Raw genomic sequence first — 8,587 nt, forward strand, 5'->3', positions numbered from 1 at the left:
CTCGAACCCAGGAGTTATCCTCTTAGGACCCAAGAGGAGCTCCGAGACGACTTGTGTATGATGATTGTAATAATATGTGAATGAGTTATGGACCCTGCTATGTTCTGTTGTACTACTCTGAGGGATGTAATATTTGCGGAATGGTACTTCGCGAATGTTATATCAACGACTGGCATACTACAACATGCAGTGGTATGCAGGGTCACCACATTAAATCATGAAGAGAAACAAGTATAGAGCTCTTCGGAACCAAGCCGAAGGGTTCATGAGGTTTCCAAATGAAGATCATCAAGATATTCATAGAAGGCTCCTATCCATTGTTGATGCATTTTGTAATGTGGGTGCCAAACATATTGATGACTTTTGGGTCAAGGATAAGTATGTCGATGCCACGATGCCTTATGAACCCATTGATATCAAGAGTCTCCTAGGGAGGGAAAGCTATCCTAAGTTAACCTCCTATCAAGTGGTGCACGAGATGCAAGCGCTCAAGGTTGCCGAAAAAATTCTCAAGATTATCGGAACCATGCAATGGTGAATGTACAAGGACGTCGCCTAGAGGGGGGGTGAATAGGCGGGTTATAAAAATTTCTACTTGAGAGCTAAACTAGGCGGAATAAAACTACTTAGTGTTTACTAGTTTAGCTCAAAGCCTATCAACTAGGGGTTTGCCTAAGTGCACCAACAACCTATGCTAGCATGATGAGCAAAAAGGTGATAACAAGCTAGGTATAGAACATCAAGCATGATAGGTATCACAATGTAAAGCGCATAGGTAAAGGAGCTAAGGTTGAGAAGTAACTGGTGCACAATGAGACGACGATGTATCCCGAAGTTCACACCCAAGGGTGCTAAGTCTCCGTTGGAGCGGTGTGGAGGCACGAGCCACTAGGGCCACCGTATTCTCCTCGAGCCTTTCCACCAAGGGGAAAGCCTCGATCCACTAAGGGACCCTTGAGGGTGGTCACCGAACCCGTACAAGCTTGGGCAAACTCCCAAGTATCAAGCTTGAGGCACCTCCACAACACGGAGGCTCTCAAGTACAAGGCCACAACGGCTACAACACGCCACACTGGCGACAAGGCCACCAAGACTCCAACGCGCCACAACCGGCTCCAAAACCACAAAGGCTACCACACTCCATAAAGGCAACAACGACACAAAGGCTACCACACCACAAAGACGACAAGGCCACAAAGGCTACAAGGCCACAAAGGCTACAACACCACAAAGGAAACAAGGCCACGAAAGCAACAACACCACTAAGGTCAACAAGCCCTCTACGAGACCGAAACCTCGGAGAGAACCCAAACCGATGCACCTAATGAATGGCTAAGAACACCACTAAGATGCCCCAAGTTCTTCTCTCCCAAATTCCAACAAAGCTACATAAGCTATTGGGGGAATAAGGGAGGAAGAACAAAATAGGAGGAGGAATGCTAGCGTGTAGTTGACACACGTCTGTTGGGAACCCCAAGAGGAAGGTGTGATGCGTACAGCAGCAAGTTTTCGCTCAGTAAGAAACCAAGGTTATCGAACCAGTAGGAGTCAAAGAACACGTGAAGGTTGTTGGTGGCGGAGTGTAGTGCGGCGCAACACCAGGGATTCCGGCGCCGACGTGGAACCTGCACAACACAATCACAATACTTTGCCCCAACTTAACAATGAGGTTGTCAATCTCACCGGCTTTCTGTAAACAAAGGATTAAATGTGTAATGTGGAAGATGATGTTTGTTTGCGAAGAACAGTAAAGAACAGAGTTTGCAGTAGATTGTATTTCAGATGTAAAGAATGGACCGGGGTCCACAGTTCACTAGTGGTGTCTCTCCCATAAGATAAATAGCATGTTGGGTGAACAAATTACGGTTGGGCAATTGACAAATAGAGAGGGCATAACAATGCACATACATATCACGATGACTACTATGAGATTTAATCGGGGCATTACGACAAAGTACATAGACCGCTATCCAAGCATGCATCTATGCCTAAAAAGTCCACCTTCGAGTTATCATCCGAACCCCTTCCGGTATTAAGTTGCAAACAACGGACAATTGCATTAAGTATGGTGCGTAATGTAATCAACACAAATATCCTTAGACAAAGCATTGATGTTTTATCCCTAGTGGCAACAAGCACATCCACAACCTTAGAACTTTCCGTCATCGTCCCGGATTCAATGGAGGCATGAACCCACTATCGAGCATAAATACTCCCTCTTGGAGTCACAAGTATCAACTTGGCCAGAGCCTCTACTAGCAACGGAGAGCATGCAAGAACATAAACAACATATATGATAGATTGATAATCAACTTGACATAGTATTCCATATTCATCGGATCCCAACAAACACAACATGTAGCATTACAAATAGATGATCTTGATCATGATAGGCAGCTCACAAGATCTAACATGATAGCACAATGAGGAGAAGACAACCATCTAGCTACTGCTATGGACCCATAGTCCAGGGGTGAACTACTCACACATCAATCCGGAGGCGATCATGGTGATGAAAAGCCCTCCGGGAGATGATTCCCCTCTCCGGCAGGGTGCCGGAGGCGATCTCCTGAATCCCCCGAGATGGGATTGGTGGCGGCGGCGTCTCTGGAAGGTTTTCCGTATCGTGGCTCTCGGTACTGAGGTTTTCGCGACGAAGGCTACAAGTAGGCGGAAGGGCAGGGTTGGAGGCGGCGCGGGGGCCCCACACCATAGGGCGGCGCGGGCGCCACCCAGGCCGCGCGGCCTTGTGGTGTCGGCGCCCCGTCGCCCCACTTCGTAATCCCTTCGGTCTTCTGGAAGCTTCGTGGAAAAATAAGACCCTGGGCGTTGATTTCGTCCAATTCCGAGAATATTTCCTTTGTAGCATTTTTGAAACCAAAAACAGCAGAAAACAGCAACTGGCTCTTCGGCATCTCGTCAATAGGTTAGTGCCGGAAAATGCGTAATAATGACATAAAGTGTGTATAAAACATGTGAGTATCATCATAAAAGTAGCATGGAACATAAGAAATTATAGATACCTTTGAGACGTATCAAGCATCCCAAAGCTTAGTTCCTACTCGCCCTCGAGTAGGAAAACGATAACAAGGATAATTTCTGAAGTGACATGCTATCATAATCTTGATCAATACTATTGTAAAGCATATGAGATGAATGCAGCGATTCGAAGCAATGGTAAAGATAATGAATAAACAATTGAATCATATAGCAAAGACTTTTCATGAATAATACTTTCAAGACAAGCATCAATAAGACTTGCATAAGAGTTAACTCATAAAGCAATAAATTCTTAGTAGAAAGCTTTGAAGCAACACAAAGGAAGATATAAGTTTCAGCGAGCTTGCTTTCAACTTCAACATGTATATCTCATGGATAATTGTCAACACAAAGTAATATAACAAGTGCAATAGGTAAACATGTAAGAATCAATGCACACAGTTCACACAAGTGTTTGCTTCTAAGATTGAAAGAGGCAGGTAAACTGACTCAACAATAAAGTAGAAGAATGGCCCTTCGCAGAGGGAAGCATGGATTACTATTTTTGTGTTAGAGCTTTTCATTTTGAAAACATAGAAACAATTTTGTCAACGGTAGTAATAAATCATATGTGTTATGTATAAGACATCCTATAAGTTGCAAGCCTCATGCATAGATTACCAATAGTGCCCGCACCTTGTCCTAATTAGCTTGGATTTACGTGGATTATCATTGCATAACATATGTTTCAACCAAGTGTCACAAAGGGGTACCTCTATGTTGCATGTACAAAGGTCTAAGGAGAAAGATCGCATTTGATTTCTCGTTTTTGATTATTCTCAACTTAGACATCCATACCGGGACAACATAGACAACAGATAATGGACTCCTCTTTAATGCATAAGCATTCAACAACATATAATATTCTCATAAGAGATTGAGGATTGATTGTCCAAACTGAAACTCCCACCATGGATCATGGCTTTAGTTAGCGGCCCAATGTTCTTCTCTAACAATATGCATACTCAAACCATTTGATCATGATAAATCACCCTTACTTCAGACAAGACGAACATGCATAGCAACTCACATGATATTCAACAAAGGTGTAATAGTTGGTGGCGTCCCCAGAAACATGGTTACCGCTCAACAAGCAACTTATTAAGAAATAAGATACATAAGTACATATTCTTTAATACAATAGTTTTTAAGGCTATTTTCCCATGAGCTATATATTGCAAAGACAAAGGATAAAATTTTAAAGGTAGTGATGCGTGCAGTCGACACGTCCGTTGGGAACCCCAAGAGGAAGGTGTGATGTGTACAGTAGCAAGTTTTCCCTCAGAAAGAAACCAAGGTTTATCGAACCAGGAGGAGCCAAGAAGCACGTCGAAGGTTGATGGCGGTGGGATGTAGTGCGGCGCAACACCGGGGATTCCGGCGCCAACGTGGAACCTGCACAACACAACCAAAGTACTTTGCCCCAACGTAACGAGTGAGGTTGTCAATCTCACCGGCTTGCTGTAACAAAGGATTAGATGTATAGTGTGGATGATGATTGTTTGCAGAAAACAGTAGAACAAGTATTGCAGTAGATTGTATTCGATGTAAAAGAATAGGACCGGGGTCCACAGTTCACTAGAGGTGTCTCTCCCATAAGATAAATAGCATGTTGGGTGAAAAATTACAGTTGGGAAATTGACAAATAGAGAGGGCATGACCATGCACATACATGATATGATGAGTATAGTGAGATTTAATTGGGCATTACGACAAAGTACATAGACCTCTATCCAGCATGCATCTATGCCTAAAAAGTCCACCTTCAGGTTATCATCCGAACCCCTTCCAGTATTAAGTTGCAAACAACAGACAATTGCATTAAGTATGGTGCGTAATGTAATCAATAACTAGACATAGCATCAATGTTTTATCCCTAGTGGCAACAGCACATCCACAACCTTAGAACTTTCGTCACTTGTCCCGGATTTAATGGAGGCATGAACCCACTATCGAGCATAAATACTCCCTCTTGGAGTTAAGAGTAAAAACTTGGCCGAGCCTCTACTAATAACGGAGAGCATGCAAGATCATAAACAACACATAGGTAATAGATTGATAATCAACATAACATAGTATTCTCTATCCATCGGATCCCAACAAACACAACATATAGCATTACGGATAGATGATCTTGATCATGTTAGGCAGCTCACAAGATCCGACAATGAAGCACATAAGGAGAAGACGACCATCTAGCTACTGCTATGGACCCATAGTCCAGGGGTGAACTACTCACTCATCACTCCGGAGGCGACCATGGCGGTGAAGAGTCCTCCGGGAGATGGTTCCCCTCTCCGGCAGGGTGCCGGAGGCGATCTCCTGAATCCCCGAGATGGGATTGGCGGCGGCGTCTCTGGAAGGTTTTCCGTATCGTGGCTCTCGGTACTGGGGGTTTCGCGACGAAGACTATATGTAGGTGGAAGGGCAAGTCAGGGGGCCACTCGAGGGCCCCACACAACAGGCCGGCGCGGCCAAGGCCCGGGCCGCGCCGCCCTAGTGTGGCGCCACCTCGTGGCCCCACTTCGTAAGTCCTCCGGTCTTCTGGAAGCTTCGTGGAAAAATAGGCCCCTGGGCGTTGATTTCGTCCAATTCCGAGAATATTTCCTTACTAGGATTTCTGAAACCAAAAACAGCAGAAAACAGCAATTGGCTCTTCGGCATCTCGTTAATAGGTTAGTGCCGGAAAATGCATAAATATGACATAAAGTATGCATAAAACATGTAGATATCATCAATAATGTGGCATGGAACATAATAAATTATCGATACGTCGGAGACGTATCAGCATCCCCAAGCTTAGTTCCTGCTCGTCCCGAGCAGGTAAACGATAACAAAGATAATTTCTGGAGTGACATGCCATCATAACCTTGATCATACTATTGTAAGCATATGTAATGAATGCAGCGATCAAAACAATGGTAATGACATGAGTAAACAACTGAATCATAAAGCAAAGACTTTTCATGAATAGTACTTTCAAGACAAGCATCAATAAGTCTTGCATAAGAGTTAACTCATAAAGCAATAAATGAAAGTAAAGGTATTGAAGCAACACAAAGGAAGATTAAGTTTCAGCGGTTGCTTTCAACTTATAACATGTATATCTCATGGATATTGTCAATGTAAAGTAATATAACAAGTGCAATATGCAAGTATGTAGGAATCAATGCACAGTTCACACAAATGTTTGCTTCTTGAGGTGGCAAGAAATAGGTGAACTGACTCAACATAAAAGTAAAAGAAAGGCCCTTCGCAGAGGGAAGCATTGATTGCTATATTTGTGCTAGAGCTTTGGTTTTGAAAACAAGAAACAATTTTGTCAACGGTAGTAATAAAGCATATGTGTTATATAAATTATATCTTACAAGTTGCAAGCCTCATGCATAGTATACTAATAGTGCCCGCACCTTGTCCTAATTAGCTTGGATTAACACTGATTATCATTGCATAGCATATGTTTCAACCAAGTGTCACAAAGGGGTACCTCTATGCCGCCTGTACAAAGGTCTAAGGAGAAAGCTCGCATTGGATTTCTCGCTTTTGATTATTCTCAACTTAGACATCCATACCGGGACAACATAGACAACAGATAATGGACTCCTCTTTAATGCATAAGCATTCAACAACAGATTAATATTCTCATAAGAGATTGAGGATTAATTGTCCACACTGAAACTTCCACCATGAATCATGGCTTTAGTTAGCGGCCCAATGTTCTTCTCTAACAGTATGCATACTCAAACCATTTGATTGTGAGAACCGCCCTTACTTCAGACAAGACGAACATGCATAGCAACTCACATGATTATTCAACAAAGGTAAAGTTGATGGCGTCCCCAGAAACATGGTTACCGCTCAACAAGCAACTTAATAAGAGATAAAGTGCATAAGTACATATTCAATACCACAATAGTTTTTAGGCTATTTGTCCCATGAGCTATATATTGCAAAGGTAAAGGATAGAAATTTTAAAGGTAGCACTCAAGCAATTTACTTTGGAATGGCGGAGAAATACCATGTAGTAGGTAGGTATGGTGGACACAAATGGCATAGTGGTTGGCTCAAGGATTTTGGATGCATGAGAAGTATTCCCTCTCGATACAAGGTTTAGGCTAGGAAGATTATTTGAAACAAACACAAGGATGAACCGGTGCAGCAAAACTCACATAAAAGACATATTGTAAACATTATAAGACTCTACACCGTCTTCCTTGTTGTTCAAACTCAATACTAGAAATTATCTAGACTTTAGAGAGACCAATTATGCAAACCAAATTTTAGCAAGCTCTATGTATTTCTTCATTAATGGGTGCAAAGTATATGATGCAAGATCTTAAACATGAGCACAACAATTGCCAAGTATCAAATTATTCAAGACATTTTAGAATTACTACATGTAGCATTTCCCGATTCCAACCATATAACAATTTAACGAAGAAGATTCAACCTTCGCCATGAATATTATGAGTAAAGCCTAAGGACATATTTGTCCATATGCAACAGCGGAGCGTGTCTCTCTCCCACACAATGAATGCTAGGATCCATTATATTCAAACAAAAACAAAAACAAAAACAAACCGACGCTCCAAGCAAAGCACATAAGATGTGATGGAATAAAAATGTAGTTTCAGGGGAGGAACTTGATAATGTTGTCGATGAAGAAGGGGATGCCTTGGGCATCCCCAAGCTTAGACGCTTGAGTCTTCTTAAAATATGCAGGGGTGAACCACCGGGGTATCCCCAAGCTTAGAGCTTTCACTCTCCTTGATCATATCGTATCAGCTCCCTCTCTTGATCCTTGAAAACTTCCTCCACACCAAACTCAAAACAACTCATTAGAGGGTTAGTGCACAATCAAAATTTACATGTTCAGAGGTGACATAATCATTCTTAACACTTCGGACATTGCACAAAGCTACTGAAAGTCAATGGAATAGAAAAATCCATCAAGCATATCAAAACAGGCAATGCGAAATAAAAGGCAGAATCTGTCAAAACAGAACAGTTCGTAAAGAAGAATTTTATTGAGGCACCAGACTTGCTCAGATGAAAATGCTCAAATTGAATGAAAGTTGCGTACATATCTGAGGATCACTCACGTAAATTGGCATAATTTTCTGAGTTACCTACAGATAATTAGGCCCAGATTCGTGACAGACAAAGAAATCATGTTTCCGCTCGATAATCCAAATCTAGTATGAACCTTACTATCAACGACTTTACTTGGCACAACAATGCACACAACTAAGATAAGGAGAGGTTGCTACAGTAGTAACAACTTCCAAGACTCAAATATAAAATAAAAGTACTGTAGTAAAAACATGGGTTGTCTCCCATAAGCGCTTTTCTTTAACGCCTTTCAGCTAGGCGCAGAAAGTGTATATCAAGTGTTATCAAGAGACGAAGTATCAACATCATAATTTGTTCTAATAATAGAATCAAAAGGTAACTTCATTCTCTTTCTAGGGAAGTGTTCCATACCTTTCTTGAGAGGAAATTGATATTTAATATTACCTTCCTTCATATCAATGATAGCTCCAACGGT

The sequence above is a fragment of the Lolium rigidum genome, chromosome 4 (genome assembly GCF_022539505.1).
Source record: "Lolium rigidum isolate FL_2022 chromosome 4, APGP_CSIRO_Lrig_0.1, whole genome shotgun sequence".
NCBI lineage: Eukaryota > Viridiplantae > Streptophyta > Magnoliopsida > Poales > Poaceae > Lolium > Lolium rigidum.